General features: G+C 35.5%; 1 long non-coding RNA gene across 1 annotated transcript in view; it reads left to right on the top strand.

Annotated features, from left to right (window-relative positions):
* LOC138705706 (uncharacterized) overlaps window positions 1–13,305 on the top strand; it is a 347,007-nt gene that overhangs the window by 42,084 nt on the left and 291,618 nt on the right. The gene's annotated exons all lie outside the window — the stretch shown is intronic.

Here is a 13,305-nt window from a genome sequence, read left to right as displayed (position 1 = left end):
AAAAAAAATATATATTGGTGTTCCATTTAAAATAAGAGAGTTGGAGTTACTTCCGGTTAAACCGGAAGTAGAAAAAACTCAGTAATACCATTATTGAGTTCTTAGTTTATGGTTATCCCCACATACCAAGTTTCATGTCACTGAACCACATGCTTCAAAAGTTATTTAGGTGGTGCGGGACTTTTAACTAACCCTGTATAAAATCTAATATATTCATCAGAAATGTTAATTTTGTGTAATTAAAACATTGGAAGCTGACCGGGAAATAGCATTTGTTCTGTTTCTATAGCTACCGAGTGTGTGTTGTTTGTTTTTCTCAGCTGTAGCGGAATCATTTTGATTAGAACTACTATAGACCCTAGTACAATATTAATATTACATTGGAATAAAGAAGAAATAATTTTATTGTTTCTGAATTCGGTTTTATTATTTGTTAATTCTCTCGTTAAATTTAAATATTATTATTACTACTACTATTATTTCTCAGTAAACAATTGAATAACTCAAAGAAGAAAAGCCTTATTTTGTCTATAAAAGAAGTTTTTGTTATGGAGGTGTTAGGAAAAGTTAATTTTATGTGCTTTATTAATAAATAATACAGTACTGTAATCGGTATTCTTTTGTTAAAACAGTATTGCTTCTTTCAACTCGTTGCTAGGATACGAAATGGATTTAATGCTTAAAAACATAAGAAAGACTATAATAAAATCACGTGATGTGCAATAGCCTTTGACAAAGCTGCAAGTTTTTCTCCCAAGGATAGATAAGTACCTTAAATGTTGTTGAATCTTTATGTTACATTTAGTACAAAATTGTTATTTAAAGAAACCTCTCTCGAACACGAGCTTGCTCAAACTGGTGTCCGCTACGTTAATAATATGTATTTATTTTTTATTTTATGTAGTAATAAATACTGAATACTTTATATGAATAGAATTATTATTGTTTTAAGTCTCGATACGTTGTACTAGTTACGGTTGCTAGGGGCCGTTTGAACGGATAAGCAGTGAAGTTATCCAGTTTGTGCGGACCGACTTGAGAACCATGTCGCTGTAGTGCAGATCTGCAGTGCGTGGATATTTAACAAATCACTGCCACTCGGTTTGAGTATTTTATTAATGCAGATACGCACTGCTCGCTTCTCCGTCTCCATTAATTTTCATTTCTCATTTGTTCTGTTCATTGCACTTTGAGACGAAAGATGAGCTTAGTTCTGAATAAAATTGGTCTCAGAGCAAAGAAATAAAGTAGGAATAGTCATATTACATACATTTTTTCCTCGGGCAATTAGAGAGACATTTTGTTTAACACACTCTGTCTTGTCATCATTCTTCTTGGCTTTCTTTTAATATTAATTTGTTTCTCTATTTCGTCTTCCACGATGTTCTTTTCTTTTTCACTTCTATTCTTCTCATCTCAGACTTTTTCTGTTATTATTCATTCTTCTTTCTCTGTATCTTCACGCCTTATAGTAATCCACCTTCCTTCTGTGCTCCTCTTCCTTTCTAAATCTCTTTTTCTAATTTTTTCATCTGTATCTTTTTATCTTTATTTCTAACTTATAATTTCTTCCTTCCCTTTCCTATTATTTTCTCCTGTCTGTTTCAAATTCTCTTCGTTTTCCTTCATCTTCATTTATTTTTCGTATCTTCTTCCTCCTTTTCTTCTTGCACTTCGTAGTTTCCTCTCTTTATTTTCCTCCTCAACTCCTTCCCTCCTTCTTCCGCTTCCAACTGCTTATTCCTTTTAACTTGTTGTTTCAGTATTTTTATCCATCTTGTTTTTCGTTTTCTGTCCTGTCGCTGTTTCTCTTCTTTTTCCTCCTCTTCTTCTCAATTTCCCTTTTGTTTTTCTTCTCCCTCGTCTAATTCTTCGTTTCCTCGTCTTCCTTTTTATTTCCTCTTTTTGCTGCAGCTTTCTCTCTTTGTGCTTGTTGGTGAGTTTGGTGATAGATGATATTCGGTGAGATGGTCCCAGGATTCGCCATAGATTACCTGACATTCACCTTATAGTTGGGGAAAACCTCGGAAAACCCCAGCGAGGTAATCAGCCTAACCAAGCGGAATTCGAACTCCGGAGTTCAACTCGATGCCGTCTGCAGCCCGTCGGCAGCTGTTCCCAGCAGATAGGTTACTTACTTAAGGCTTCTAAGAAACACGGAGGTTCATTGCCGCCCTCACATAAGCCCGCCATCGGTCCCTATCCTGTGCAAGATTAATCCATTCTCTACCATCGTATCCCACCTTCCTCAAATCCATTTTAACATTATTCTCCCATCTACGTCTCGGCCTCCCCAAAGGTCTTTTTCCCCTCCGGCCTCCAAACTAACACTCTATATGCATTTCTGGATTCGCCCATACGTGCTACATGCCCTGCCCATCTCAAACGTCTGGATTTAATATTCCTAATTATGTCAGGTGAAGAATACAATGCGTGCAGTTCTGTGTTGTGTAACTTTCCCCATTCTCCTGTAACTTCATCCTTCTTAGCTCCAAATATATCCCAAGGTACCTTATTCTCGAACACTCTTAATCTCTCTTCCTCTCCCAGAGTGAGAGTCCAAGTTTCACAACCGTGCAGAACAACCGGTAATATAACTGTTTTATAAATTCTAACTTTCAGATTTTTTGACAGCAGACTGGATGATAAAAGCTTCTCAACTGAATAATGACAGGCATTTCCCATATTTATTCTGGGTTTAATTTCCTCCCGAGTATCATTTATATTTGTTACTGTTGCTCCAAGATATTTGAATTTTTCCACCCCTTCGAAGGGTAAATCTCCAATTTTTATATTTCCATTTCGTACAATATTCTCGTCACGAGACATAATCATATACTTTGTGTTTTCGGGATTTACTTCCAACCCTATCTCTTTACTTGCTTCCAGTAAAATTTCCATGTTTTCCGTAATCGTTTTTGGATTTTCTCCTAACATATTCACGTCATCCGCATAAACAAGCAGCTGATGTAACCCGTTCAATTCCAAATCCTCTCTGTTATCCTGAACTTTCCTAATGGTATATTCTACAGCGAAGTTAAAAAGTAAAGGTGATAGTGCATCTCCTTGCTTTAGTCCACAGTGAATTGGAAACGCATCTGACAGAAACTGACCTATACGGACTCTGCTGTACGTTTCACTGAAACACATTTCAATTAATCGAACTAGTTCCTTGGGAATACCAAATTCAATAAAACATAAAACTTCTCTCTTAACCGAGTCATGCCTGTTTGAAATCTATGAATAACTGATGTAATGGTAGTTGATACAGCGTTGTTAAATTACCAACTAAAACTAGTGACGAAGAGATCAGTTACAAACTATTTGTGAAACGGGAACAAGTCACTAGTTAAGATGATAATGCACATTAAGATGTTAAAGTTACAAAACTGGAATTAGAAGATAATAGCAGGTGATGCGACCGATATGAAGTAGTGTCCCCAGGGAGTGTTGTTGAGAATTTGCCTCCACTGCGACAGCCTCGGTTCAGATCCTGTCGATTCTGTTGCTCACGAGATGAGATGCGATGGCAAGGGTTGGGGGTTAGGGGTTGGGAGTAGGTCGGAGTGGAAGGAGGAGCTTCTTAAGATGAATTTTGCCAGAAAGAGAGAGAGGGGGGTTTAAAACGTTATGCTTCACAGTTCGCTGGAACCTGCCCGCAGTGTGTAGCGGCAGCTCCTCCAAGACGTACACGGACTTAACTTTCAAATTTGTGTACTGTATCAACACAAAGTGTGCTGGCGCTCAAAAATCCCACATAAAGTATATTCTGTGCTGTGGAGAAAGCGGTGGGTAATAAAGTGAGTCTTCCTGGGCCCTTGCACCATGCCATCAATGCAGCTACGCGTCCGTTCCATAAAAAATAGTAACCTATTTGTTGGACTTTTGAACTTTGCTCTAGAATATGCCATTAGGAAAGCCCAGGAAAAAAAGAGATGGTTTGGAATTGAACGGGTTACATCAGCTCCTTGTCTATGCAGATGACGTGAATATGTTAGGAGAAAATCCACAAACGATTAGGGAAAACACGGGAATTTTATTGGAAGCAAGTAAAGTGATAGCTTTGGAAGTAAACCCCGAGAAGACAAAGTATATGATTATGTCTCGTGACCAGAACATTGTGCGAAATGGAAATATAAAAATTGGAAATTTATCTGGGGAATGGCTCTCAGTGGAATGTTTGAAGTTGGGATAATGTTTATTTCGAAGTCAATGTTACTTTAATAACTCGCACCTACCATTTTAGATTGCTGCTTTCAAGGCAATGCATTAGCTTTTGTTTTGATTTATACACCAACCCGCGCCAGATGTTCTCTGGGGGAGCGCTTATCGAAAAGAGAAATCATAGTAGGCCTATATCAAAAACCTTTAGGGGAGAGTCGGGTAGTATCGGACATCGGGTAATATCGGACAGTGCGTTTCTTTCATCTACCACCATATGGTAGTACCTGAATGACATGGTTACGTTTCTCTATGCGACATCACAGAAACGTAACCATGTCAAAAAGGTACTATCATCTTGTGACAGATGAAAGAAACTCACTGTCCGATATTACCCGATGTCCGATACTAACCGACTCTCCCCTATGTGATACGAAGAAAAGAGATGCATTTTGGGATTCAACGAACATCAAACCATAAGGGACACATTGTTTTAAGTCGGAGCAAAATTCTTGTTGTTCAGTGATAATTGGAATAACATAATGAATAGCAGTCCTTTAATGAATGTTATTAAGGTACAGTTACGTTACATGTAATGAGTGTATTATAGTATGGTCGAATAAAATAGTACCTTATGCAACGAGCCTATAATGGTAGTAATTAAGACGCGAGTATGTTTATGAAACGAGCGCAAGATAATTTTTTTATACGAGCGTCTTAATTACCATTATAGTCAAGTTTCATACGACTTTTTATGCTCGACCGTATTTCTAACTTGAAATTATTCATAAGTATTCATGTTATTCTTATCTGACTGAGGAGCGGAACTGACCTTGTGCAATACCTCGTAAATTGTGAGATGTGCGCAGACGCGAAAGTATTGATTTTTTCCGAGAAACAAATGTCGACATTGACCTTTATATCGACGTGTGAATGCAAGAACTAGGTAACTTGATTTTTCATATTTTGTGACATTGCCTGTTTACTTATTTATTGCACTAAGGAATATGTCTCATTTTCATTCACCTATTTGTTATATTGGAAAATAGATGTCGCTGGTATCGTTCGATCGGTTACCAAGTTCTTGCATTACATTTTGTGCGATTTTTGTTATGCTATAAAAGAGGTAACTAAAAAACGCAAATTTCGAGTTACCTAGTTCTTGCATTCACACGACGATATAATCTAGAGAGTAAAATAAGCATTAATCTTGATATAACCACAGTCTACTATATACAATCACGAAGCTTGAGTTTTGAGGGTGCTAGAAACAATAGACTGTGACGGTTCTATTTTGCATTGCCTGTAATGAGGCGATATTAGCGATCCTAGTGGTGAGCAAGTATCTAATGTTTGCATATTTACTACGTATTGAGCTTCGCGACTGTATATAGTAGACTGTGATATAACCTTGAAATTGAATTAGACATTGAAAAACGAGATGACAAATTGAATTTATTTGAATATTATTTACAATTAACGCTAATTATTATAGTAACAGAACTAGTTGTCTTTCGATTGCATATCCGAGAATAATCGATACTTGCGCTTTCATATTCCTACAATGGTATTTTCTGATTGTTGGAACACCTGAACTTTAATGAATAGGTGTACTTTAATGAGGTCCATTAAAAGGCTGCTACCAGGTGTATAATTACTACATTTCGACATGGTCGAGCATGAATGTATTTTTCATTCAGTCCGAATCATTAAAGTTTTGATGCCTGTATACAGCACATAGTGTGCGAGTCCATTTCTCTATATCTTGTAGGCAAGGGTTCAAGAGAACGAATTACAGACAGGAGCATCATGTGTAGTGTGAACTGAGTTACATAAAGGGAACTGGGTAGTGATACTGTGAGATTAAAAAATTTCAAAAAAAAAGTTTAGTTGGATATTTCTAGGCTTCTAGTGCTGAGAACGGAATAAAAATTTCCAGGCTTATACAATCAATCATTCTGAATTCAGTGGTGTAAAAGACAACTAATTTCTTCCGTATCCAAATGCAAAAGAAACGCCCTAACTGATAACCTGTTTTCCCACTTTGCTAAGTGTACCTCGTTCTTCAGGTTCATATAAATAAATAAATAAATAAATAAATAAATAAATAAATAAACAAATAAACAAATAAATAAATAAATAAATAAATAAATAAATAAATAAATAAATAAATAAATAAATAAATCAATAAATCGATAAATCAATAAATAAATCAATCAATCAATTAATAAATAAATAAACAAATAAATAAATAAACAAATAAACAAATCAATAAATCAATAAATCAATAAATCAATAAATCAATAAATAAATAAATAAATCAATAAATCGATAAATCAATAAATAAATCAATCAATAATTAAATAAATAAATAAATACATCAGTAAATCAATAAATGAGTGAGTGAGTGGATAAATGAATAAATAAATAAATATTACTTGCTACAATCTTCACTTATATACCTTGTATTTTTTAAGTTATCTAGTAATGTGTATTGTAAATTCCAAAGCAATGCTTAGATAAATATTTTACCCCTAGTGAAACACAAAAAATGATGAACTTTGTTTAAAATTTTTTACAATTTTTTCAATGCGTATATTTTTTTTTCTCGTGTTATGTGTGTCTTATTCTTAAACCCGTAGGTCTACTATGTAGAACACAGGCTACAGAAAACGGTGTAAAAATTTCATATAAATTGTTTGAGTAATTTCAGAGAAAAATGCACTGTAGTTTGAAAAATGTAAACTTATGGAAAACTGCATTTAAATAAAAAAGAAGAAGAATGCATGAATTACATGCACCGCCAAATTTAAAGAGGTCATTTAAAAGGCTTATCTGCAGAAATACCCCAACAATATTTATATTGTTTTAAAGAACAGTTTTATACATTTTGAAACATAACATAAAAAATCGGATTTTTGACCCCTAATCACTACCTGGTTCCCTAAAGTGAGTAACTAGAAAGCATGCGTCATCTCCATAGGGGTGGTTTAATAAACTCTGGGGAAATACTGATAAAACCCTTTACTCCACACCAGCCGCCTCTGCATTCAGTAAGTTAGTGGACATCACACTAATTGTCTGAGAAGAGGAGATTGTGTCAGTGTTATTTCACAAGGCGGACTTTTTCCCACGAGATCTGTCGTTACCTGCACTCAACTCATGTTTTCTCAAGTGTGTGACACACAGATTTGTTTCAAGATGTAGCAAAATTCCGGATTCCATTAACTACGTTATTTGTATATTTCTGTGTTATTAGGCATCAACTGGCGAGTCCACACCTGTGGAGTAACGGTCAGCGCGTCTGGCCGCGAAACCAGGTGGCCCGGGTTCGAATCCCGGTCGGGGAAAGTTACCTGGTTGAGGTTTTTTCCGGGATTTTCCTTCAACCCTATACGAGCAAATGCTGGGTAACTTTCGGTGGTGGACCCCGGACTCATTTCACCGGCATTATCACCTTCATTTCATTCAGACGCTAAATAACCAAGGTGTTGAAAAAGCGTCGTAAAATAACCCATTAAAAAAATCAACTGGCCAGAAGAATGAAGCTACGAGAATTAGGATCCAATCCCTTTCAGGCACAGAAAATATAAAATTTAATTATTCGTTTTAAATGTAGGAAATTAAATGATAATTGCAATTTGTAATTCTTTACTTAAAGTACCTTTCAAGCTGCAGAGGGCGTTGAGATGATATTGTCGTAAGTCACAGTTTTTCATTCTCACGAATGCAAGGTTTCCGCCGATAGCGTATCAGTAGTCAGTTGTGCTTTGACATGAACGAGAAATAGACGCGTGCACGAAACATGCGTAGATAAAGTCAGTTGATACTTACTTACTTACTTACTTACTGGCTTTTAAGGAACCCGGAGGTTCATTGCCGCCCTCACATAAGCCCGCCATTGGTCCCTATCCAGAGCAAGATTAATCCATTCTCTATCATCATATCTCACCTCCCTCAAATCCATTTTAATATTATCTTCCCATCTACGTCTCGGCGTCCCCAAAGGTCTTTTTCCCTCCGGCCTCCCAACTAAAACTCTATATCCGTTTCTGGATTCGCTCATACGTGCTACATGCCCTGCCTATCTCAAACGTCTGGATTTAATGTTCCTAATTATGTCAGGTGAAGAATACAATGCGTGCAGTTCTGTGTTGTGTAACTTTCTCCATTCTCCTGTAACTTCATCCCTCTTAGTCCCAAATATTTTCCTAAGCACCTTATTCTCATACACCCTTAACCTATGTTCCTTTCTCAAAGTGAGAGTCCAAGTTTCACAACCATAAAGAACAACCGGTAATATAACTGTTTTATAAATTCTAACTTTCAGATTTTTGACAGCAGACTGGATGATAAAAGCTTCTCAACCGAATAATAACAGGCATTTCCCATATTTATTCTGTGTTTAATTTCCTCCTGAGTATCATTTATGTTTGTCACTGTTGCTCCAAGATATTTGAACTTCTCCACCTCTTCGAAAGATAAATTTCCAATTTTTATATATTGCCATTTCATACAATATTTTCGTCACGAGTCATAATCATATACTTTGCCTTTTCGGGATTTACTTCCAAACCGATCGCTTTACTTGCTTCAAGTAAAATTTCCGTGTTTTCCCTAATTGTTTGTGGATTTTCTCCTAACATATTAACGTCATCCGCATAGACAAGCAGCTGATGTAACCCGTTCAATTCCAAACCCTCTTTGTTATCTTGGATTTTCCTAATGGCATACTTTAGAGCAAAGTTAAAAAGTAAAGGTGATAGTGCATCTTTTTGCTTCAGCCCGCAGTGATGCAAGTTTGGTATTACTTAATGGCTGCAAAAAATAATATTTCCGGTATAATCTCGTTTCTTTATATGCAATATACCAGTTAATTGTTAATTTATTATTTGTGGCTCAAAAACAGTTCTTTATTAAGCCCTCTTAATATTACATTTTGTTTTAATGCATTATTATTATTATTATTATTATTATTATTATTATTGCGTAATAGATCAACTATTGACCAGATATTTTGTATTCGACAGAAAATGGAGAAAAAATGGGAGTATAAGGGTACAGAGCATCAATTATTCATAGATTTCAAAAAGGCATATAACTCTGTTAAGAGAGAATTTTTATATGATATTCTTATTAAATTTGGTATTCCCAAGAAACTAGTTCAATTAATTAAAATGTGTCTCAGTGAAACGTACAGCAGAGTCCTTATAGGTCAGTTTCTATCTGATGCTTTTCCAATTCACTGTGGGCTAAAGCAAGGAGATGCACTATCACCTTTACTTTTTAACTTTGCTCTAGAGTATGCCATTAGGAAAGTCCAGGATAACAGACAGAGTTTGGAATTGAACGGGTTACATCAGCTGCTTGTCTATGCGGATAACGTGAATATGTTAGGAGGAAATCCACAAACGATTAGGGAAAACACGGGAATTTTACTTGAAGCAAGTAAAGAGATAGGTTTGGAAGTAAATCCCGAAAAGACAAAGTATATGATTATGATTCGTGACGAAAATATTGTACGAAATGGCAATATAAAAATTGGAAATTTATCTTTCGAAGAGGTGGAGAAGCTCAAATATCTTGGAGCAACAGTAACAAATATAAATGATACTCAGGAGGAAATTAAACACAGAATAAATATGGGAAATGCCTGTTATTATTCGGTTGAGAAGCTTTTATCATCTAGTCTGCTGTCAAAAATCTGAAAGTTAGAATTTATAAAACAGTTATATTACCGGTTGTTCTTTATGCTTGTGAAACTTGGACTCTCACTTTGTGAGAGGAACATAGGTTAAGGGCGTTTGAGAATAAGGTTCTCAGGAAAATATTTGGGGCTAAGAGGGATGAAGTTACAGGAGAATGGAGAAAGTTACACAACACAGAACTGCACGTATTATATTCTTCACCTGACATGATTAGGAACATTAAATCCAGACGTTTGAAATGGGAAGGGCATGTAGCACGTATGAGCGAATCCAGAAATGCATATAGAGTGTTAGTTGGGAACCCGGAGGTAAAAAGACCTTTAGGGAGGCCGAGATGTAAATGGGAAGATGATAGTAAAATGGATTTAAGGGAGGTGGGATATGATGATAGAGACTGGATTAATCTTGTTCAGGATAGGGACCGATGGCGGTCTTATTTGAGGGCGGCAATGAACCTCCGGGTTCCTTAAAAGCCAGTAAGTAAGTAAGTAAGTATAGATTCCTTGTCCTCTTTGCATCTTTCTTTTTTTTCCTCTTTGCTTGAATTGTCAATTTTTCTTTTCTTTCATTCGTCAGTTGTTTTCGTGAAGTTCTCTCCTGTACTCTTATTTCCATTTTCAGTGATTTTACTTTTTATTTAATGTTATAATTTGTCTTATTTAATTTCCTCACTATTCCCGTGGTTTACTCTTCTTCAGACTCTGTCTGCTCCTTCTAGTGGCTACACAAACCGTGTACATCCCTGTGCGCAGTATTATTCAGGGTAAATAACAGGAGCAGTCACGCCCCAATACTCTCCCTTCAATAACTAACCCTCAGTCTCAGGTCTGGATAGGTGGATGCTTGGTTACGTTCCCGCTCCGTAAAATTGTCAGTCCAAACACATCCCTCTGCTATAAAGATAGCGCGCAGAGCGCTCTGGCGGCTCGGCACCGAACTCATGTTATCAGCGTTGCTAGGCTCACGCACTAGTCGTTCTGTTGTTTTAATGGCCGTGGATTAATTGAAAGATACAACTACATAGCATGGACGCTCTTTGAGAGTTATACAAAAACAATGTTATTGAATAATCGTGCTCAATATACTAACAACCAATTTAACTAGGTCTTATCAAGTTGTTTTTACTATTTTCACTACAAAGTTGTCTCTGTGTTTATTTGTAATTAATTTGTTGCTTCTTTGTTTCTATAGTTTGTTTTTATGTTTTTATTTTTTTTCACATAGGTTACTTTTAGTTCATAGCACCTTGTACAGGGACATCATTTTATTTTTATTTCAATTTTTATTGTACCTGAGTTTTTGAATGTACTTCACTCCCACCCCACTCCACACAGATCCAAGACCGCATATACAGTCATAGTAGCCTTACGGTCATAGTAAACAGTACGTTCCAAAAATATGTTCGCGTTTTCCAGTGACGAAAAAGCTTCCAAAATTGCATCATTTTCGCACAGGTACTGTCGTCCATTTTGCCTACGTCGCATTCCGGTTTTTCCCATCTGCTTCTATTCGCCTCTCTGTAAAGGCTAGTGGCTGGGCTGTCTTAGCTCTTTTCTAAGAACATTAATTTTCGTTAAGAATTGGACGTCTACGTAATATTATACAACTGTTTAAAATAACTTAAATAAAAGGACCTTGTTAAGTAATTAACTGTCACGTGATTTCCTCCCTTTCTACGACGCTGCGACGTAACCACTTGGACGGACAGTAGATAACATGTCTGAGTAATTTTATCTTTTCGGATCGAGCAGAAGTGAAGATTGAATTTACAGTACGTAAGGTACTCTTTTATAGAGTACGTACAGAATTATTTGAACATGAGTTACTAGTACGAAGGACGAAACTGGTAACTGGAATTACACACATTAGAACTGAAGTCTGTATCGAAATGAACGGCCACCATTTTGACAAATATGTTTAAATATCCATATTATGATTATTTTTCAATTTAACTTCATTCTCTATATTGTACGCTAATGTGCTGTAGACAGTATAATATACACTGCATAATGAATACGTCCGCATGGACAGCTCAGTTCGTGAGTAAAAATACTTATTCTTAATACTGTACTGTATTTTGATTAAACAAAAACCTAATGAAAATTATCAAACACAAAATCGCGATATTTCCTAGTTTACGTAAATGGATGAACTGCTTTTCTTCCTTCCTATACCTAGTAAAGCGATTTGTTTGTATATTACGCCAGTATTATCGAACTCCATTCGTGGAATTGAGGTAGCAACGGTGTTTTCGGTTCTTAATAGTTGATCCAAAGGTATAGCCAGGTTAATATTAGAAATGTTAGTAATAATAAAATGATGTCCCTGTATTTTTATAGAATTGTTTTGTTTCTGATATTGTAATACCATAAAGTATACTTAATTGCATGGCATGCTTTTGTTTTCTTCTAATTCTTAACTTGAGTTGTATGAGTTCCACAGCCAGATGAAAGCTACCGTTTTGTACAGTACGGATAGGCCGTAACATCATTCTCAATTAGTCACAAAGAAGGAAGAAAAATTCCTTAACATTTATCGGCGACTATTACACTCTTACTACGTCATACTACTTTTGACCAATAAAACGGTACGAAAGGCGTATTTCAACCAATCATGGCTGCTTATCGCACAATTTTATCTCGTCCCTAGCATTTGTTTAATTTTATCGCGTCCCTAGCATTTGTTTAATTTTATCGCGTCCCTAGCATTTGTTTCTTTGTTTGCCAACATTTGAAACTGCGCTGGTCTGGACGTCAAAAAAAAAAAAAAAAAAAAAAAATATATATATATATGTATATATATATATATATATATATATATATATATATATATATATATATAATTACAAACCACTCCAGTCGATGCACAGCAGTTTCAAATATGACTCGCATTGGCATTCAAGAACAAGAATTAATAAAAATCACTTATCATACCTATGCATCTTCTGAAATCCGATTTACAAATAAATGAAGAGCACCATTCGGAAATCCTGAATAAGTTGAATACACCATGTAGGCCTAAATCAACGAGTTCCACTTCTATTACGCACATGTCCAATATAACATCAATTGAACCACTAACCATATTCAAATTTGAAAATTGTACATTCAATAATTATTATTCCTTTTAAAATTATTCATTCGGAAATTCTGAATAAGTTGAATACAACATGTAGGCCTAAATCAATGAGTTCCACTTCTATTACTCACACGTCCAATATAACATCAATTGAACCACCAACCACATTCCAATTTGAAAATTGTACATTCAATAATTATTCCTTTTAAAATTATTTATGTTTATTTTTATGTCATCGTCGTTAATTAAAACTTTTCTAACACTTGTGTATATTAGTTAGGTTATGTTATAGCTTCTGCTATATGATATTATGGATAGTCACGTATCAGAGATTGTTTAATATTAAGATTTATTGAAA

The sequence above is a fragment of the Periplaneta americana genome, chromosome 9 (assembly GCF_040183065.1).
Source record: "Periplaneta americana isolate PAMFEO1 chromosome 9, P.americana_PAMFEO1_priV1, whole genome shotgun sequence".
NCBI classification, from domain to species: Eukaryota; Metazoa; Arthropoda; class Insecta; order Blattodea; family Blattidae; genus Periplaneta; species Periplaneta americana.
The sequence above is the reverse complement of the archived record's forward strand: the minus strand, read 5'-3'. Positions and strand labels throughout refer to the sequence as shown.